This window comes from Phyllobates terribilis, unplaced genomic scaffold (assembly GCF_046119375.1).
Source record: "Phyllobates terribilis strain yellow unplaced genomic scaffold, ASM4611937v1 Scaffold_124__1_contigs__length_5142088, whole genome shotgun sequence".
NCBI lineage: Eukaryota > Metazoa > Chordata > Amphibia > Anura > Dendrobatidae > Phyllobates > Phyllobates terribilis.
The window spans coordinates 3,263,512-3,283,722 of NW_027362884.1; the positions used below are offsets into that span (position 1 = coordinate 3,263,512).

General features: G+C 44.9%; 14 non-coding genes and 1 pseudogene across 14 annotated transcripts; all 15 read right to left on the reverse strand.

The window, feature by feature from the left end:
* Nucleotides 1–1,826: 1,826 nt before the first annotated feature.
* LOC141203584 (U2 spliceosomal RNA) lies at nt 1,827–2,017 on the reverse strand. Its single transcript, XR_012274620.1, has one exon. It is a non-coding gene; the product is annotated as a U2 spliceosomal RNA (small nuclear RNA).
* Nucleotides 2,018–3,132: 1,115 nt separating this feature from the next.
* On the reverse strand, nt 3,133–3,323 carry LOC141203596 (U2 spliceosomal RNA). The gene has a single exon (XR_012274631.1). It is a non-coding gene; the product is annotated as a U2 spliceosomal RNA (small nuclear RNA).
* A 1,115-nt stretch (nt 3,324–4,438) lies between these two features.
* LOC141203608 (U2 spliceosomal RNA) lies at nt 4,439–4,629 on the reverse strand. The gene has a single exon (XR_012274642.1). It is a non-coding gene; the product is annotated as a U2 spliceosomal RNA (small nuclear RNA).
* A 1,115-nt stretch (nt 4,630–5,744) lies between these two features.
* LOC141203619 (U2 spliceosomal RNA) lies at nt 5,745–5,935 on the reverse strand. Its single transcript, XR_012274653.1, has one exon. It is a non-coding gene; the product is annotated as a U2 spliceosomal RNA (small nuclear RNA).
* Nucleotides 5,936–7,050: 1,115 nt separating this feature from the next.
* Nucleotides 7,051–7,241, reverse strand: LOC141203631 (U2 spliceosomal RNA). The gene has a single exon (XR_012274664.1). It is a non-coding gene; the product is annotated as a U2 spliceosomal RNA (small nuclear RNA).
* A 1,115-nt stretch (nt 7,242–8,356) lies between these two features.
* LOC141203643 (U2 spliceosomal RNA) lies at nt 8,357–8,547 on the reverse strand. The gene has a single exon (XR_012274675.1). It is a non-coding gene; the product is annotated as a U2 spliceosomal RNA (small nuclear RNA).
* Nucleotides 8,548–9,659: 1,112 nt separating this feature from the next.
* LOC141203654 (U2 spliceosomal RNA) lies at nt 9,660–9,850 on the reverse strand. Its single transcript, XR_012274686.1, has one exon. It is a non-coding gene; the product is annotated as a U2 spliceosomal RNA (small nuclear RNA).
* A 1,112-nt stretch (nt 9,851–10,962) lies between these two features.
* LOC141203666 (U2 spliceosomal RNA) lies at nt 10,963–11,153 on the reverse strand. Its single transcript, XR_012274697.1, has one exon. It is a non-coding gene; the product is annotated as a U2 spliceosomal RNA (small nuclear RNA).
* A 1,115-nt stretch (nt 11,154–12,268) lies between these two features.
* Nucleotides 12,269–12,459, reverse strand: LOC141203677 (U2 spliceosomal RNA). Its single transcript, XR_012274708.1, has one exon. It is a non-coding gene; the product is annotated as a U2 spliceosomal RNA (small nuclear RNA).
* A 1,115-nt stretch (nt 12,460–13,574) lies between these two features.
* Nucleotides 13,575–13,757, reverse strand: LOC141203267 (U2 spliceosomal RNA). Its single transcript, XR_012274383.1, has one exon. It is a non-coding gene; the product is annotated as a U2 spliceosomal RNA (small nuclear RNA).
* Nucleotides 13,758–14,599: 842 nt separating this feature from the next.
* Nucleotides 14,600–14,690, reverse strand: LOC141203300 (U2 spliceosomal RNA; annotated as a pseudogene).
* A 1,112-nt stretch (nt 14,691–15,802) lies between these two features.
* On the reverse strand, nt 15,803–15,993 carry LOC141203811 (U2 spliceosomal RNA). The gene has a single exon (XR_012274836.1). It is a non-coding gene; the product is annotated as a U2 spliceosomal RNA (small nuclear RNA).
* A 1,112-nt stretch (nt 15,994–17,105) lies between these two features.
* Nucleotides 17,106–17,296, reverse strand: LOC141203689 (U2 spliceosomal RNA). Its single transcript, XR_012274719.1, has one exon. It is a non-coding gene; the product is annotated as a U2 spliceosomal RNA (small nuclear RNA).
* Nucleotides 17,297–18,411: 1,115 nt separating this feature from the next.
* On the reverse strand, nt 18,412–18,602 carry LOC141203702 (U2 spliceosomal RNA). The gene has a single exon (XR_012274731.1). It is a non-coding gene; the product is annotated as a U2 spliceosomal RNA (small nuclear RNA).
* Nucleotides 18,603–19,717: 1,115 nt separating this feature from the next.
* LOC141203275 (U2 spliceosomal RNA) lies at nt 19,718–19,901 on the reverse strand. Its single transcript, XR_012274389.1, has one exon. It is a non-coding gene; the product is annotated as a U2 spliceosomal RNA (small nuclear RNA).
* Between the last annotated feature and the right edge of the window lie 310 nt (nt 19,902–20,211).

The window sequence follows — 20,211 nt, forward strand, 5'->3', positions numbered from 1 at the left end:
TCTGCATTCAAACAAAATTTGACAGGTGCATAAGTATGGGCACCTCACCAGAAAAGTGACATTAATATTTAGTAGATCCTCCTTTTGCAAAAATAACAGCCTCTCGTCGCTTCCTGTAGCTTTTAATGAGTTCCTGGATCCTGGATGAAGGTATTTTTGACCATTCCTCTTTACAAAACAATTCCAGTTCAGTTAAGTTTGATGGTCGCCGAGCATGGACAGCCCTCTTCAAATGATCCCCCAGATGTTCAATGATATTCATGTCTGGGGACTGGGATGGCGATTCCAGAACATTGTAATTGCTCCTCTACATGAATGCCTGAGTAGATTTGGAGCGGTGTTTTGGATCATTGTCTCGCTGAAAGATCCATCCCCTGCGTAACTTCAACTTTATCACTGATTCTTGAACATTATTGTCAAGAATCTGCTGATACTGAGTGGAATCCATGCGTCCCTCAACTTTAACAAGATTCCCGGTGCCGGCATTGGCCACACAGCCCCAAAGCATGATGGAACCTCCACAAAATTTTACTGTGGGTAGCAAGTGTTTTTCTTGGAATGCTGTGTTTTTTTGCCGCCATGCATAACGCCTTTTTGTATGACCAAACAACTCAATCTTGGTTTCATCAGTCCACAGGACCTTCTTCCAAAAAGAAATTGGCTTCTCCAAATGTGCTTTTGCATACCTCAGCCGACTCTGTTTGTGGCATGCTTGCAGAAACGGCTTCTTTCGCATCACTCTCCCATACAGCTTCTCCTTGTGCAAAGTGCGTTGTATAGTTGACCGATGCACAGTGACACCATCTGCAGCAAGTTGATGCTGCAGCTCTCTGGAGGTGGTCTGAGGATTGTCCTTGACTGATCTCACCATTCTTCTTCTCTGCCTTTCTGATGTTTTTCTTGGCCTGCCACTTCTGGCCTTAACAAGAACTTTCCCTGTGTTCTTCCATTTCCTTACTATGTTCCTCACAGTGGAAACTGACAGGTTAAATCTCTGAGACAGCTTTTTGTATCCTTCCCCTGAACAACTATGTTGAATAATTTTTGTTTTCAGATCATTTGACAGTCGTTTTGAGGAGCCCATGATGCCACTCTTCAGAGGAGATTCAAACAGGAGAAAAACTTGCAAGTGGCCACTTTAAGTAGCTTTTCTCATGATTGCATACACCTGGCTATGAAGTTCAAAGCTCAATGAGGTTACAAAACCCAAAAAAGTGCTTTAGTAAGTCAGTAAAAAGTAGGTAGGAGTACTTAAAACAAGAAAATGATAAGGGTGCCCATACTTATGCACCTGTCAAATTTTGTTTGAATGCAGATTGCACATTTTCTGTTAGTACAATAAACCTCATTTCAAGGCAGAAACATTACTGTTTCCAACAGTTATTACATATATCAAACTGAAATAGCTGTTGCAAAAACACCAATTTTTATAAAACATTAAGCTTAAGATTAATAGGGGTGCCCAAACTTTTTCATATAACTGTATACTGAAAGGTCAATTATATTGTGCAGCTTATCTCACCACCTATAGTTATTTAGGTGAAAGCTCCAAAATGCTTGCCTAATATGTCTGTTTATCCAAAAGGAAGTAAAAAGGGAGAGCTAGAAAGATAGCATTGCATCACATTACATGGCAATGCAATGCACAGTTGCTGAAGTTGAACCAAAATGAGCTTGTAATCTGGCTTCTGCAACTTTGAACATGAAAAATCCAATGAGGAGAAGAAAAGCAAAGCCAAAGAGTCCATCCCAAAATCCGACAAACAAGCAAAATGAACAAAAAACATTGAATTCAATTCTTTCTGATTTTAGAAACTGCATTAAAGAAGGGGTGCACCGGTCCTGGAGATACTGCAATACCAGGTCAATGCGTGGAGTGGACAGAGCAAGCTCTTTTTCCATCTCCCTGTTCTAAAAATCCATTTAATATATGGTCCCCAGATAGGGGACGTATCAGATATTAAACTGATAAGAACAGATACTACACTTGATCTTAGCCAAAAGGCCGAGAAGCGATAACCAGAATTGGTTTCAAACTACGGAGCCACCCAAGGATCCTGAAAAGTCCATTTGTGGAGATGAGCTCCTGGACTCCCGTTAAGAAGACATGTTGTCAACCTCTAGATCCCTTACATGCCTGCACTTTTCGGCTTGCTGCTGCTGCAATCCACGCGTTTTAGATCTGCATAACTCCACCTCTTTAAACACAGCACCTTCACCCCCTGCTGTTCCCACCCGCCTCAACACCGTTGGAAGGGAGGAGAACCAATTAAGGCGGGGGGTGGGGTGGAACGAGCAGCTGTCTACCCTTAGCAGGAGGGCTCCTGATTACATACCTCTCCTGCTGCTGCTGCTGCTGGCTGTCCAGCAGCAGACTGAAGGTGGCTGCTGCTGTGCACAGGTATATAAAGGCTCAGAGCCTATTATGACACGCGCAGCCAGCGTTCCATTGCCACATTCCATCTACTGCAGGCAGGATACCTGGCTGGCTGAATGTCGCTGAGAAGCTCACAGAGACCGCCATAAGCAACAGTTTAACAGAATGCCACAGACTAATCAACCAAACTTTTTGGGTTGGGTTCTCTTTTATAGTCTGCAGGCATTAAATGAAAGAAGTCAGTGTTCCAGCAGAAGGAGACAACGTTTCAGAAAAGGCATTGTAGCAAACCAAAAAAGAAATTTTAAGCGCAGCAGAGTAACCAGCGCACATACCTGTTAGCTCAGGTGAGTTTAAAAGGCTGCTGTTGATAACAAGGGCATTTGCTAAATAGATGGTGTGTGTGCAACAATATACTGAAAGGTCAATTATATTGTGCAGCTTATCTCACCACCTGTAGTTATTTAGGTGAAAGCTCCAAAATGCTTGCCTAATATGTCTGTTTATCCAAAAGGAAGTAAAAAGGGAGAGCTAGAAAGATAGCATTGCATCACATTACATGGCAATGCAATGCACAGTTGCTGAAGTTGAACCAAAATGAGCTTGTAATCTGGCTTCTGCAACTTTGAACATGAAAAATCCAATGAGGAGAAGAAAAGCAAAGCCAAAGAGTCCATCCCAAAATCCGACAAACAAGCAAAATGAACAAAAAACATTGAATTCAATTCTTTCTGATTTTAGAAACTGCATTAAAGAAGGGGTGCACCGGTCCTGGAGATACTGCAATACCAGGTCAATGCGTGGAGTGGACAGAGCAAGCTCTTTTTCCATCTCCCTGTTCTAAAAATCCATTTAATATATGGTCCCCAGATAGGGGACGTATCAGATATTAAACTGATAAGAACAGATACTACACTTGATCTTAGCCAAAAGGCCGAGAAGCGATAACCAGAATTGGTTTCAAACTACGGAGCCACCCAAGGATCCTGAAAAGTCCATTTGTGGAGATGAGCTCCTGGACTCCCGTTAAGAAGACATGTTGTCAACCTCTAGATCCCTTACATGCCTGCACTTTTCGGCTTGCTGCTGCTGCAATCCACGCGTTTTAGATCTGCATAACTCCACCTCTTTAAACACAGCACCTTCACCCCCTGCTGTTCCCACCCGCCTCAACACCGTTGGAAGGGAGGAGAACCAATTAAGGCGGGGGGTGGGGTGGAACGAGCAGCTGTCTACCCTTAGCAGGAGGGCTCCTGATTACATACCTCTCCTGCTGCTGCTGCTGCTGGCTGTCCAGCAGCAGACTGAAGGTGGCTGCTGCTGTGCACAGGTATATAAAGGCTCAGAGCCTATTATGACACGCGCAGCCAGCGTTCCATTGCCACATTCCATCTACTGCAGGCAGGATACCTGGCTGGCTGAATGTCGCTGAGAAGCTCACAGAGACCGCCATAAGCAACAGTTTAACAGAATGCCACAGACTAATCAACCAAACTTTTTGGGTTGGGTTCTCTTTTATAGTCTGCAGGCATTAAATGAAAGAAGTCAGTGTTCCAGCAGAAGGAGACAACGTTTCAGAAAAGGCATTGTAGCAAACCAAAAAAGAAATTTTAAGCGCAGCAGAGTAACCAGCGCACATACCTGTTAGCTCAGGTGAGTTTAAAAGGCTGCTGTTGATAACAAGGGCATTTGCTAAATAGATGGTGTGTGTGCAACAATATACTGAAAGGTCAATTATATTGTGCAGCTTATCTCACCACCTGTAGTTATTTAGGTGAAAGCTCCAAAATGCTTGCCTAATATGTCTGTTTATCCAAAAGGAAGTAAAAAGGGAGAGCTAGAAAGATAGCATTGCATCACATTACATGGCAATGCAATGCACAGTTGCTGAAGTTGAACCAAAATGAGCTTGTAATCTGGCTTCTGCAACTTTGAACATGAAAAATCCAATGAGGAGAAGAAAAGCAAAGCCAAAGAGTCCATCCCAAAATCCGACAAACAAGCAAAATGAACAAAAAACATTGAATTCAATTCTTTCTGATTTTAGAAACTGCATTAAAGAAGGGGTGCACCGGTCCTGGAGATACTGCAATACCAGGTCAATGCGTGGAGTGGACAGAGCAAGCTCTTTTTCCATCTCCCTGTTCTAAAAATCCATTTAATATATGGTCCCCAGATAGGGGACGTATCAGATATTAAACTGATAAGAACAGATACTACACTTGATCTTAGCCAAAAGGCCGAGAAGCGATAACCAGAATTGGTTTCAAACTACGGAGCCACCCAAGGATCCTGAAAAGTCCATTTGTGGAGATGAGCTCCTGGACTCCCGTTAAGAAGACATGTTGTCAACCTCTAGATCCCTTACATGCCTGCACTTTTCGGCTTGCTGCTGCTGCAATCCACGCGTTTTAGATCTGCATAACTCCACCTCTTTAAACACAGCACCTTCACCCCCTGCTGTTCCCACCCGCCTCAACACCGTTGGAAGGGAGGAGAACCAATTAAGGCGGGGGGTGGGGTGGAACGAGCAGCTGTCTACCCTTAGCAGGAGGGCTCCTGATTACATACCTCTCCTGCTGCTGCTGCTGCTGGCTGTCCAGCAGCAGACTGAAGGTGGCTGCTGCTGTGCACAGGTATATAAAGGCTCAGAGCCTATTATGACACGCGCAGCCAGCGTTCCATTGCCACATTCCATCTACTGCAGGCAGGATACCTGGCTGGCTGAATGTCGCTGAGAAGCTCACAGAGACCGCCATAAGCAACAGTTTAACAGAATGCCACAGACTAATCAACCAAACTTTTTGGGTTGGGTTCTCTTTTATAGTCTGCAGGCATTAAATGAAAGAAGTCAGTGTTCCAGCAGAAGGAGACAACGTTTCAGAAAAGGCATTGTAGCAAACCAAAAAAGAAATTTTAAGCGCAGCAGAGTAACCAGCGCACATACCTGTTAGCTCAGGTGAGTTTAAAAGGCTGCTGTTGATAACAAGGGCATTTGCTAAATAGATGGTGTGTGTGCAACAATATACTGAAAGGTCAATTATATTGTGCAGCTTATCTCACCACCTGTAGTTATTTAGGTGAAAGCTCCAAAATGCTTGCCTAATATGTCTGTTTATCCAAAAGGAAGTAAAAAGGGAGAGCTAGAAAGATAGCATTGCATCACATTACATGGCAATGCAATGCACAGTTGCTGAAGTTGAACCAAAATGAGCTTGTAATCTGGCTTCTGCAACTTTGAACATGAAAAATCCAATGAGGAGAAGAAAAGCAAAGCCAAAGAGTCCATCCCAAAATCCGACAAACAAGCAAAATGAACAAAAAACATTGAATTCAATTCTTTCTGATTTTAGAAACTGCATTAAAGAAGGGGTGCACCGGTCCTGGAGATACTGCAATACCAGGTCAATGCGTGGAGTGGACAGAGCAAGCTCTTTTTCCATCTCCCTGTTCTAAAAATCCATTTAATATATGGTCCCCAGATAGGGGACGTATCAGATATTAAACTGATAAGAACAGATACTACACTTGATCTTAGCCAAAAGGCCGAGAAGCGATAACCAGAATTGGTTTCAAACTACGGAGCCACCCAAGGATCCTGAAAAGTCCATTTGTGGAGATGAGCTCCTGGACTCCCGTTAAGAAGACATGTTGTCAACCTCTAGATCCCTTACATGCCTGCACTTTTCGGCTTGCTGCTGCTGCAATCCACGCGTTTTAGATCTGCATAACTCCACCTCTTTAAACACAGCACCTTCACCCCCTGCTGTTCCCACCCGCCTCAACACCATTGGAAGGGAGGAGAACCAATTAAGGCGGGGGGTGGGGTGGAACGAGCAGCTGTCTACCCTTAGCAGGAGGGCTCCTGATTACATACCTCTCCTGCTGCTGCTGCTGCTGGCTGTCCAGCAGCAGACTGAAGGTGGCTGCTGCTGTGCACAGGTATATAAAGGCTCAGAGCCTATTATGACACGCGCAGCCAGCGTTCCATTGCCACATTCCATCTACTGCAGGCAGGATACCTGGCTGGCTGAATGTCGCTGAGAAGCTCACAGAGACCGCCATAAGCAACAGTTTAACAGAATGCCACAGACTAATCAACCAAACTTTTTGGGTTGGGTTCTCTTTTATAGTCTGCAGGCATTAAATGAAAGAAGTCAGTGTTCCAGCAGAAGGAGACAACGTTTCAGAAAAGGCATTGTAGCAAACCAAAAAAGAAATTTTAAGCGCAGCAGAGTAACCAGCGCACATACCTGTTAGCTCAGGTGAGTTTAAAAGGCTGCTGTTGATAACAAGGGCATTTGCTAAATAGATGGTGTGTGTGCAACAATATACTGAAAGGTCAATTATATTGTGCAGCTTATCTCACCACCTGTAGTTATTTAGGTGAAAGCTCCAAAATGCTTGCCTAATATGTCTGTTTATCCAAAAGGAAGTAAAAAGGGAGAGCTAGAAAGATAGCATTGCATCACATTACATGGCAATGCAATGCACAGTTGCTGAAGTTGAACCAAAATGAGCTTGTAATCTGGCTTCTGCAACTTTGAACATGAAAAATCCAATGAGGAGAAGAAAAGCAAAGCCAAAGAGTCCATCCCAAAATCCGACAAACAAGCAAAATGAACAAAAAACATTGAATTCAATTCTTTCTGATTTTAGAAACTGCATTAAAGAAGGGGTGCACCGGTCCTGGAGATACTGCAATACCAGGTCAATGCGTGGAGTGGACAGAGCAAGCTCTTTTTCCATCTCCCTGTTCTAAAAATCCATTTAATATATGGTCCCCAGATAGGGGACGTATCAGATATTAAACTGATAAGAACAGATACTACACTTGATCTTAGCCAAAAGGCCGAGAAGCGATAACCAGAATTGGTTTCAAACTACGGAGCCACCCAAGGATCCTGAAAAGTCCATTTGTGGAGATGAGCTCCTGGACTCCCGTTAAGAAGACATGTTGTCAACCTCTAGATCCCTTACATGCCTGCACTTTTCGGCTTGCTGCTGCTGCAATCCACGCGTTTTAGATCTGCATAACTCCACCTCTTTAAACACAGCACCTTCACCCCCTGCTGTTCCCACCCGCCTCAACACCGTTGGAAGGGAGGAGAACCAATTAAGGCGGGGGGTGGGGTGGAACGAGCAGCTGTCTACCCTTAGCAGGAGGGCTCCTGATTACATACCTCTCCTGCTGCTGCTGCTGCTGGCTGTCCAGCAGCAGACTGAAGGTGGCTGCTGCTGTGCACAGGTATATAAAGGCTCAGAGCCTATTATGACACGCGCAGCCAGCGTTCAATTGCCACATTCCATCTACTGCAGGCAGGATACCTGGCTGGCTGAATGTCGCTGAGAAGCTCACAGAGACCGCCATAAGCAACAGTTTAACAGAATGCCACAGACTAATCAACCAAACTTTTTGGGTTGGGTTCTCTTTTATAGTCTGCAGGCATTAAATGAAAGAAGTCAGTGTTCCAGCAGAAGGAGACAACGTTTCAGAAAAGGCATTGTAGCAAACCAAAAAAGAAATTTTAAGCGCAGCAGAGTAACCAGCGCACATACCTGTTAGCTCAGGTGAGTTTAAAAGGCTGCTGTTGATAACAAGGGCATTTGCTAAATAGATGGTGTGTGTGCAACAATATACTGAAAGGTCAATTATATTGTGCAGCTTATCTCACCACCTGTAGTTATTTAGGTGAAAGCTCCAAAATGCTTGCCTAATATGTCTGTTTATCCAAAAGGAAGTAAAAAGGGAGAGCTAGAAAGATAGCATTGCATCACATTACATGGCAATGCAATGCACAGTTGCTGAAGTTGAACCAAAATGAGCTTGTAATCTGGCTTCTGCAACTTTGAACATGAAAAATCCAATGAGGAGAAGAAAAGCAAAGCCAAAGAGTCCATCCCAAAATCCGACAAACAAGCAAAATGAACAAAAAACATTGAATTCAATTCTTTCTGATTTTAGAAACTGCATTAAAGAAGGGGTGCACCGGTCCTGGAGATACTGCAATACCAGGTCAATGCGTGGAGTGGACAGAGCAAGCTCTTTTTCCATCTCCCTGTTCTAAAAATCCATTTAATATATGGTCCCCAGATAGGGGACGTATCAGATATTAAACTGATAAGAACAGATACTACACTTGATCTTAGCCAAAAGGCCGAGAAGCGATAACCAGAATTGGTTTCAAACTACGGAGCCACCCAAGGATCCTGAAAAGTCCATTTGTGGAGATGAGCTCCTGGACTCCCGTTAAGAAGACATGTTGTCAACCTCTAGATCCCTTACATGCCTGCACTTTTCGGCTTGCTGCTGCTGCAATCCACGCGTTTTAGATCTGCATAACTCCACCTCTTTAAACACAGCACCTTCACCCCCTGCTGTTCCCACCCGCCTCAACATCGTTGGAAGGGAGGAGAACCAATTAAGGCGGGGGGTGGGGTGGAACGAGCAGCTGTCTACCCTTAGCAGGAGGGCTCCTGATTACATACCTCTCCTGCTGCTGCTGCTGGCTGTCCAGCAGCAGACTGAAGGTGGCTGCTGCTGTGCACAGGTATATAAAGGCTCAGAGCCTATTATGACACGCGCAGCCAGCGTTCCATTGCCACATTCCATCTACTGCAGGCAGGATACCTGGCTGGCTGAATGTCGCTGAGAAGCTCACAGAGACCGCCATAAGCAACAGTTTAACAGAATGCCACAGACTAATCAACCAAACTTTTTGGGTTGGGTTCTCTTTTATAGTCTGCAGGCATTAAATGAAAGAAGTCAGTGTCCCAGCAGAAGGAGACAACGTTTCAGAAAAGGCATTGTAGCAAACCAAAAAAGAAATTTTAAGCGCAGCAGAGTAACCAGCGCACATACCTGTTAGCTCAGGTGAGTTTAAAAGGCTGCTGTTGATAACAAGGGCATTTGCTAAATAGATGGTGTGTGTGCAACAATATACTGAAAGGTCAATTATATTGTGCAGCTTATCTCACCACCTGTAGTTATTTAGGTGAAAGCTCCAAAATGCTTGCCTAATATGTCTGTTTATCCAAAAGGAAGTAAAAAGGGAGAGCTAGAAAGATAGCATTGCATCACATTACATGGCAATGCAATGCACAGTTGCTGAAGTTGAACCAAAATGAGCTTGTAATCTGGCTTCTGCAACTTTGAACATGAAAAATCCAATGAGGAGAAGAAAAGCAAAGCCAAAGAGTCCATCCCAAAATCCGACAAACAAGCAAAATGAACAAAAAACATTGAATTCAATTCTTTCTGATTTTAGAAACTGCATTAAAGAAGGGGTGCACCGGTCCTGGAGATACTGCAATACCAGGTCAATGCGTGGAGTGGACAGAGCAAGCTCTTTTTCCATCTCCCTGTTCTAAAAATCCATTTAATATATGGTCCCCAGATAGGGGACGTATCAGATATTAAACTGATAAGAACAGATACTACACTTGATCTTAGCCAAAAGGCCGAGAAGCGATAACCAGAATTGGTTTCAAACTACGGAGCCACCCAAGGATCCTGAAAAGTCCATTTGTGGAGATGAGCTCCTGGACTCCCGTTAAGAAGACATGTTGTCAACCTCTAGATCCCTTACATGCCTGCACTTTTCGGCTTGCTGCTGCTGCAATCCACGCGTTTTAGATCTGCATAACTCCACCTCTTTAAACACAGCACCTTCACCCCCTGCTGTTCCCACCCGCCTCAACACCGTTGGAAGGGAGGAGAACCAATTAAGGCGGGGGGTGGGGTGGAACGAGCAGCTGTCTACCCTTAGCAGGAGGGCTCCTGATTACATACCTCTCCTGCTGCTGCTGCTGGCTGTCCAGCAGCAGACTGAAGGTGGCTGCTGCTGTGCACAGGTATATAAAGGCTCAGAGCCTATTATGACACGCGCAGCCAGCGTTCCATTGCCACATTCCATCTACTGCAGGCAGGATACCTGGCTGGCTGAATGTCGCTGAGAAGCTCACAGAGACCGCCATAAGCAACAGTTTAACAGAATGCCACAGACTAATCAACCAAACTTTTTGGGTTGGGTTCTCTTTTATAGTCTGCAGGCATTAAATGAAAGAAGTCAGTGTTCCAGCAGAAGGAGACAACGTTTCAGAAAAGGCATTGTAGCAAACCAAAAAAGAAATTTTAAGCGCAGCAGAGTAACCAGCGCACATACCTGTTAGCTCAGGTGAGTTTAAAAGGCTGCTGTTGATAACAAGGGCATTTGCTAAATAGATGGTGTGTGTGCAACAATATACTGAAAGGTCAATTATATTGTGCAGCTTATCTCACCACCTGTAGTTATTTAGGTGAAAGCTCCAAAATGCTTGCCTAATATGTCTGTTTATCCAAAAGGAAGTAAAAAGGGAGAGCTAGAAAGATAGCATTGCATCACATTACATGGCAATGCAATGCACAGTTGCTGAAGTTGAACCAAAATGAGCTTGTAATCTGGCTTCTGCAACTTTGAACATGAAAAATCCAATGAGGAGAAGAAAAGCAAAGCCAAAGAGTCCATCCCAAAATCCGACAAACAAGCAAAATGAACAAAAAACATTGAATTCAATTCTTTCTGATTTTAGAAACTGCATTAAAGAAGGGGTGCACCGGTCCTGGAGATACTGCAATACCAGGTCAATGCGTGGAGTGGACAGAGCAAGCTCTTTTTCCATCTCCCTGTTCTAAAAATCCATTTAATATATGGTCCCCAGATAGGGGACGTATCAGATATTAAACTGATAAGAACAGATACTACACTTGATCTTAGCCAAAAGGCCGAGAAGCGATAACCAGAATTGGTTTCAAACTACGGAGCCACCCAAGGATCCTGAAAAGTCCATTTGTGGAGATGAGCTCCTGGACTCCCGTTAAGAAGACATGTTGTCAACCTCTAGATCCCTTACATGCCTGCACTTTTCGGCTTGCTGCTGCTGCAATCCACGCGTTTTAGATCTGCATAACTCCACCTCTTTAAACACAGCACCTTCACCCCCTGCTGTTCCCACCCGCCTCAACACCGTTGGAAGGGAGGAGAACCAATTAAGGCGGGGGGTGGGGTGGAACGAGCAGCTGTCTACCCTTAGCAGGAGGGCTCCTGATTACATACCTCTCCTGCTGCTGCTGCTGCTGGCTGTCCAGCAGCAGACTGAAGGTGGCTGCTGCTGTGCACAGGTATATAAAGGCTCAGAGCCTATTATGACACGCGCAGCCAGCGTTCCATTGCCACATTCCATCTACTGCAGGCAGGATACCTGGCTGGCTGAATGTCGCTGAGAAGCTCACAGAGACCGCCATAAGCAACAGTTTAACAGAATGCCACAGACTAATCAACCAAACTTTTTGGGTTGGGTTCTCTTTTATAGTCTGCAGGCATTAAATGAAAGAAGTCAGTGTTCCAGCAGAAGGAGACAACGTTTCAGAAAAGGCATTGTAGCAAACCAAAAAAGAAATTTTAAGCGCAGCAGAGTAACCAGCGCACATACCTGTTAGCTCAGGTGAGTTTAAAAGGCTGCTGTTGATAACAAGGGCATTTGCTAAATAGATGGTGTGTGTGCAACAATATACTGAAAGGTCAATTATATTGTGCAGCTTATCTCACCACCTGTAGTTATTTAGGTGAAAGCTCCAAAATGCTTGCCTAATATGTCTGTTTATCCAAAAGGAAGTAAAAAGGGAGAGCTAGAAAGATAGCATTGCATCACATTACATGGCAATGCAATGCACAGTTGCTGAAGTTGAACCAAAATGAGCTTGTAATCTGGCTTCTGCAACTTTGAACATGAAAAATCCAATGAGGAGAAGAAAAGCAAAGCCAAAGAGTCCATCCCAAAATCCGACAAACAAGCAAAATGAACAAAAAACATTGAATTCAATTCTTTCTGATTTTAGAAACTGCATTAAAGAAGGGGTGCACCGGTCCTGGAGATACTGCAATACCAGGTCAATGCGTGGAGTGGACAGAGCAAGCTCTTTTTCCATCTCCCTGTTCTAAAAATCCATTTAATATATGGTCCCCAGATAGGGGACGTATCAGATATTAAACTGATAAGAACAGATACTACACTTGATCTTAGCCAAAAGGCCGAGAAGCGATAACCAGAATTGGTTTCAAACTACGGAGCCACCCAAGGATCCTGAAAAGTCCATTTGTGGAGATGAGCTCCTGGACTCCCGTTAAGAAGACATGTTGTCAACCTCTAGATCCCTTACATGCCTGCACTTTTCGGCTTGCTGCTGCTGCAATCCACGCGTTTTAGATCTGCATAACTCCACCTCTTTAAACACAGCACCTTCACCCCCTGCTGTTCCCACCCGCCTCAACACCGTTGGAAGGGAGGAGAACCAATTAAGGCGGGGGGTGGGGTGGAACGAGCAGCTGTCTACCCTTAGCAGGAGGGCTCCTGATTACATACCTCTCCTGCTGCTGCTGCTGCTGGCTGTCCAGCAGCAGACTGAAGGTGGCTGCTGCTGTGCACAGGTATATAAAGGCTCAGAGCCTATTATGACACGCGCAGCCAGCGTTCCATTGCCACATTCCATCTACTGCAGGCAGGATACCTGGCTGGCTGAATGTCGCTGAGAAGCTCACAGAGACCGCCATAAGCAACAGTTTAACAGAATGCCACAGACTAATCAACCAAACTTTTTGGGTTGGGTTCTCTTTTATAGTCTGCAGGCATTAAATGAAAGAAGTCAGTGTTCCAGCAGAAGGAGACAACGTTTCAGAAAAGGCATTGTAGCAAACCAAAAAAGAAATTTTAAGCGCAGCAGAGTAACCAGCGCACATACCTGTTAGCTCAGGTGAGTTTAAAAGGCTGCTGTTGATAACAAGGGCATTTGCTAAATAGATGGTGTGTGTGCAACAATATACTGAAAGGTCAATTATATTGTGCAGCTTATCTCACCACCTGTAGTTATTTAGGTGAAAGCTCCAAAATGCTTGCCTAATATGTCTGTTTATCCAAAAGGAAGTAAAAAGGGAGAGCTAGAAAGATAGCATTGCATCACATTACATGGCAATGCAATGCACAGTTGCTGAAGTTGAACCAAAATGAGCTTGTAATCTGGCTTCTGCAACTTTGAACATGAAAAATCCAATGAGGAGAAGAAAAGCAAAGCCAAAGAGTCCATCCCAAAATCCGACAAACAAGCAAAATGAACAAAAAACATTGAATTCAATTCTTTCTGATTTTAGAAACTGCATTAAAGAAGGGGTGCACCGGTCCTGGAGATACTGCAATACCAGGTCAATGCGTGGAGTGGACAGAGCAAGCTCTTTTTCCATCTCCCTGTTCTAAAAATCCATTTAATATATGGTCCCCAGATAGGGGACGTATCAGATATTAAACTGATAAGAACAGATTTTTTTTTTTTTTTTATCGAAAGCCCGAATTCGTGTACAAAACCCGAGTGCGCTTAAAAAAGTGACAAGTGCCACAAAAAAAGTGCACTAGGATGCTGGTCTTCTTGAAACCCTCTCCAAAAGGAGAAGGGTCCCCCAAACCATTCCCCGTCCCTCCGAGCCAAAAGGCCACAGCGAGGAACAGGGACAAAAAGCCACCTCCAGCCGAAGCCAGAGGCGACCCAATCTTACCCCCAGCACCTGCCCGAGTTCTCACCCGAGCAAGGCACTGGGAGCCAAAGACTGTGCTTCCCTCCCGGAAGAGGGGAGCCAACAACGCTCTCCTCCCAAAAGAGGAGAGCCAGGGGGGTTCAGGGGGGAGCGGAACCTGATGGCCACACACTCCCCCCCTAGACCTGCCAAGAGAGGAACCCGTAAGGGAACCGCATCCCGACAAAATCCTAGTAGGACGTGACACACGTGAATAAGTGGACACACAGTGACAAAGAAATTAAATAAATAGTGAAGGTTTCACAGTATAATACTGCCCGGACCTTCGACCGGGAATTTAAAAATTCCCCATCCTAAGGCCAGAAGGCCCGGAATAAGGGTGTGTGCGAAGAAAGAAAATTTGAAGTGCTTGTGCAAATGTGCCATAAACTCAAGTGGGGTTCCCAATCCCAGTGAGTTAAGGCACCCCAGGGTCACCACTCCTGGGGCACTTCACACTTCGGGCTTTCGATCTTCCCCGGCCCAATGGCGTCGATCCTGGGGGGCCATGCTTTCCACCAGATGACTATATTAGCCACCTGGCGTACTAACAAGCGCCTAAACCCCAGTGTGCATAATGTATCAATCTACTAGGGCGGCCAACATCCAAAACCGCCTTTTCGAAAGATACTACACTTGATCTTAGCCAAAAGGCCGAGAAGCGATAAGAACAGATACTACACTTGATCTTAGCCAAAAGGCCGAGAAGCGATAACCAGAATTGGTTTCAAACTACGGAGCCACCCAAGGATCCTGAAAAGTCCATTTGTGGAGATGAGCTCCTGGACTCCCGTTAAGAAGACATGTTGTCAACCTCTAGATCCCTTACATGCCTGCACTTTTCGGCTTGCTGCTGCTGCAATCCACGCGTTTTAGATCTGCATAACTCCACCTCTTTAAACACAGCACCTTCACCCCCTGCTGTTCCCACCCGCCTCAACACCGTTGGAAGGGAGGAGAACCAATTAAGGCGGGGGGTGGGGTGGAACGAGCAGCTGTCTACCCTTAGCAGGAGGGCTCCTGATTACATACCTCTCCTGCTGCTGCTGCTGGCTGTCCAGCAGCAGACTGAAGGTGGCTGCTGCTGTGCACAGGTATATAAAGGCTCAGAGCCTATTATGACACGCGCAGCCAGCGTTCCATTGCCACATTCCATCTACTGCAGGCAGGATACCTGGCTGGCTGAATGTCGCTGAGAAGCTCACAGAGACCGCCATAAGCAACAGTTTAACAGAATGCCACAGACTAATCAACCAAACTTTTTGGGTTGGGTTCTCTTTTATAGTCTGCAGGCATTAAATGAAAGAAGTCAGTGTTCCAGCAGAAGGAGACAACGTTTCAGAAAAGGCATTGTAGCAAACCAAAAAAGAAATTTTAAGCGCAGCAGAGTAACCAGCGCACATACCTGTTAGCTCAGGTGAGTTTAAAAGGCTGCTGTTGATAACAAGGGCATTTGCTAAATAGATGGTGTGTGTGCAACAATATACTGAAAGGTCAATTATATTGTGCAGCTTATCTCACCACCTGTAGTTATTTAGGTGAAAGCTCCAAAATGCTTGCCTAATATGTCTGTTTATCCAAAAGGAAGTAAAAAGGGAGAGCTAGAAAGATAGCATTGCATCACATTACATGGCAATGCAATGCACAGTTGCTGAAGTTGAACCAAAATGAGCTTGTAATCTGGCTTCTGCAACTTTGAACATGAAAAATCCAATGAGGAGAAGAAAAGCAAAGCCAAAGAGTCCATCCCAAAATCCGACAAACAAGCAAAATGAACAAAAAACATTGAATTAAATTCTTTCTGATTTTAGAAACTGCATTAAAGAAGGGGTGCACCGGTCCTGGAGATACTGCAATACCAGGTCAATGCGTGGAGTGGACAGAGCAAGCTCTTTTTCCATTTCCCTGTTCTAAAAATCCATTTAATATATGGTCCCCAGATAGGGGACGTATCAGATATTAAACTGATAAGAACAGATACTACACTTGATCTTAGCCAAAAGGCCGAGAAGCGATAACCAGAATTGGTTTCAAACTACGGAGCCACCCAAGGATCCTGAAAAGTCCATTTGTGGAGATGAGCTCCTGGACTCCCGTTAAGAAGACATGTTGTCAACCTCTAGATCCCTTACATGCCTGCACTTTTCGGCTTGCTGCTGCTGCAATCCACGCGTTTTAGATCTGCATAACTCCACCTCTTTAAACACAGCACCTTCACCCCCTGCTGTTCCCACCCGCCTCAACACCGTTGGAAGGGAGGAGAACCAATTAAGGCGGGGGGTGGGGTGGAACGAGCAGCTGTCTACCCTTAGCAGGAGGGCTCCTGATTACATACCTCTCCTGCTGCTGCTGCTGGCTGTCCAGCAGCAGACTGAAGGTGGCTGCTGCTGTGCACAGGTATATAAAGGCTCAGAGCCTATTATGACACGCGCAGCCAGCGTTCCATTGCCACATTCCATCTACTGCAGGCAGGATACCTGGCTGGCTGAATGTCGCTGAGAAGCTCACAGAGACCGCCATAAGCAACAGTTTAACAGAATGCCACAGACTAATCAACCAAACTGTTTGGGTTGGGTTCTCTTTTATAGTCTGCAGGCATTAAATGAAAGAAGTCAGTGTTCCAGCAGAAGGAGACAACGTTTCAGAAAAGGCATTGTAGCAAACCAAAAAAGAAATTTTAAGCGCAGCAGAGTAACCAGCGCACATACCTGTTAGCTCAGGTGAGTTTAAAAGGCTGCTGTTGATAACAAGGGCATTTGCTAAATAGATGGTGTGTGTGTAACAATATACTGAAAGGTCAATTATATTGTGCAGCTTATCTCACCACCTGTAGTTATTTAGGTGAAAGCTCCAAAATGCTTGCCTAATATGTCTGTTTATCCAAAAGGAAGTAAAAAGGGAGAGCTAGAAAGATAGCATTGCATCACATTACATGGCAATGCAATGCACAGTTGCTGAAGTTGAACCAAAATGAGCTTGTAATCTGGCTTCTGCAACTTTGAACATGAAAAATCCAATGAGGAGAAGAAAAGCAAAGCCAAAGAGTCCATCCCAAAATCCGACAAACAAGCAAAATGAACAAAAAACATTGAATTCAATTCTTTCTGATTTTAGAAACTGCATTAAAGAAGGGGTGCACCGGTCCTGGAGATACTGCAATACCAGGTCAATGCGTGGAGTGGACAGAGCAAGCTCTTTTTCCATCTCCCTGTTCTAAAAATCCATTTAATATATGGTCCCCAGATAGGGGACGTATCAGATATTAAACTGATAAGAACAGATACTACACTTGATCTTAGCCAAAAGGCCGAGAAGCGATAACCAGAATTGGTTTCAAACTACGGAGCCACCCAAGGATCCTGAAAAGTCCATTTGTGGAGATGAGCTCCTGGACTCCCGTTAAGAAGACATGTTGTCAACCTCTAGATCCCTTACATGCCTGCACTTTTCGGCTTGCTGCTGCTGCAATCCACGCGTTTTAGATCTGCATAACTCCACCTCTTTAAACACAGCACCTTCACCCCCTGCTGTTCCCACCCGCCTCAACACCGTTGGAAGGGAGGAGAACCAATTAAGGCGGGGGGTGGGGTGGAACGAGCAGCTGTCTACCCTTAGCAGGAGGGCTCCTGATTACATACCTCTCCTGCTGCTGCTGCTGCTGGCTGTCCAGCAGCAGACTGAAGGTGGCTGCTGCTGTGCACAGGTATATAAAGGCTCAGAGCCTATTATGACACGCGCAGCCAGCGTTCCATTGCCACATTCCATCTACTGCAGGCAGGATACCTGGCTGGCTGAATGTCGCTGAGAAGCTCACAGAGACCGCCATAAGCAACAGTTTAACAGAATGCCACAGACTAATCAACCAAACTTTTTGGGTTGGGTTCTCTTTTATAGTCTGCAGGCATTAAATGAAAGAAGTCAGTGTTCCAGCAGAAGGAGACAACGTTTCAGAAAAGGCATTGTAGCAAACCAAAAAAGAAATTTTAAGCGCAGCAGAGTAACCAGCGCACATACCTGTTAGCTCAGGTGAGTTTAAAAGGCTGCTGTTGATAACAAGGGCATTTGCTAAATAGATGGTGTGTGTGCAACAATATACTGAAAGGTCAATTATATTGTGCAGCTTATCTCACCACCTGTAGTTATTTAGGTGAAAGCTCCAAAATGCTTGCCTAATATGTCTGTTTATCCAAAAGGAAGTAAAAAGGGAGAGCTAGAAAGATAGCATTGCATCACATTACATGGCAATGCAATGCACAGTTGCTGAAGTTGAACCAAAATGAGCTTGTAATCTGGCTTCTGCAACTTTGAACATGAAAAATCCAATGAGGAGAAGAAAAGCAAAGCCAAAGAGTCCATCCCAAAATCCGACAAACAAGCAAAATGAACAAAAAACATTGAATTCAATTCTTTCTGATTTTAGAAACTGCATTAAAGAAGGGGTGCACCGGTCCTGGAGATACTGCAATACCAGGTCAATGCGTGGAGTGGACAGAGCAAGCTCTTTTTCCATCTCCCTGTTCTAAAAATCCATTTAATATATGGTCCCCAGATAGGGGACGTATCAGATATTAAACTGATAAGAACAGATACTACACTTGATCTTAGCCAAAAGGCCGAGAAGCGATAACCAGAATTGGTTTCAAACTACGGAGCCACCCAAGGATCCTGAAAAGTCCATTTGTGGAGATGAGCTCCTGGACTCCCGTTAAGAAGACATGTTGTCAACCTCTAGATCCCTTACATGCCTGCACTTTTCGGCTTGCTGCTGCTGCAATCCACGCGTTTTAGATCTGCATAACTCCACCTCTTTAAACACAGCACCTTCACCCCCTGCTGTTCCCACCCGCCTCAACACCGTTGGAAGGGAGGAGAACCAATTAAGGCGGGGGGTGGGGTGGAACGAGCAGCTGTCTACCCTTAGCAGGAGGGCTCCTGATTACATACCTCTCCTGCTGCTGCTGCTGCTGGCTGTCCAGCAGCAGACTGAAGGTGGCTGCTGCTGTGCACAGGTATATAAAGGCTCAGAGCCTATTATGACACGCGCAGCCAGCGTTCCATTGCCACATTCCATCTACTGCAGGCAGGATACCTGGCTGGCTGAATGTCGCTGAGAAGCTCACAGAGACCGCCATAAGCAACAGTTTAACAGAATGCCACAGACTAATCAACCAAACTTTTTGGGTTGGGTTCTCTTTTATAGTCTGCAGGCATTAAATGAAAGAAGTCAGTGTTCCAGCAGAAGGAGACAACGTTTCAGAAAAGGCATTGTAGCAAACCAAAAAAGAAATTTTAAGCGCAGCAGAGTAACCAGCGCACATACCTGTTAGCTCAGGTGAGTTTAAAAGGCTGCTGTTGATAACAAGGGCATTTGCTAAATAGATGGTGTGTGTGCAACAATATACTGAAAGGTCAATTATATTGTGCAGCTTATCTCACCACCTGTAGTTATTTAGGTGAAAGCTCCAAAATGCTTGCCTAATATGTCTGTTTATCCAAAAGGAAGTAAAAAGGGAGAGCTAGAAAGATAGCATTGCATCACATTACATGGCAATGCAATGCACAGTTGCTGAAGTTGAACCAAAATGAGCTTGTAATCTGGCTTCTGCAACTTTGAACATGAAAAATCCAATGAGGAGAAGAAAAGCAAAGCCAAAGAGTCCATCCCAAAATCCGAGAAACAAGCAAAATGAACAAAAAACATTGAATTCAATTCTTTCTGATTTTAGAAACTGCATTAAAGAAGGGGTGCACCGGTCCTGGAGATACTGCAATACCAGGTCAATGCGTGGAGTGGACAGAGCAAGCTCTTTTTCCATCTCCCTGTTCTAAAAATCCATTTAATATATGGTCCCCAGATAGGGGACGTATCAGATATTAAACTGATAAGAACAGATTTTTTTTTTTTTTTTTTTTGAAAGCCCGAATTCGTGTACAAAACCCGAGTGCGCTTAAAAAAGTGACAAGTGCCACAAAAAAAGTGCACTAGGATGCTGGTCTTCTTGAAACCCTCTCCAAAAGGAGAAGGGTCCCCCAAACCATTCCCCGTCCCTCCGAGCCAAAAGGCCACAGCGAGGAACAGGGACAAAAAGCCACCTCCAGCCGAAGCCAGAGGCGACCCAATCTTACCCCCAGCACCTGCCCGAGTTCTCACCCGAGCAAGGCACTGGGAGCCAAAGACTGTGCTCCCCTCCCGGAAGAGGGGAGCCAACAACGCTCTCCTCCCGAAAGAGGAGA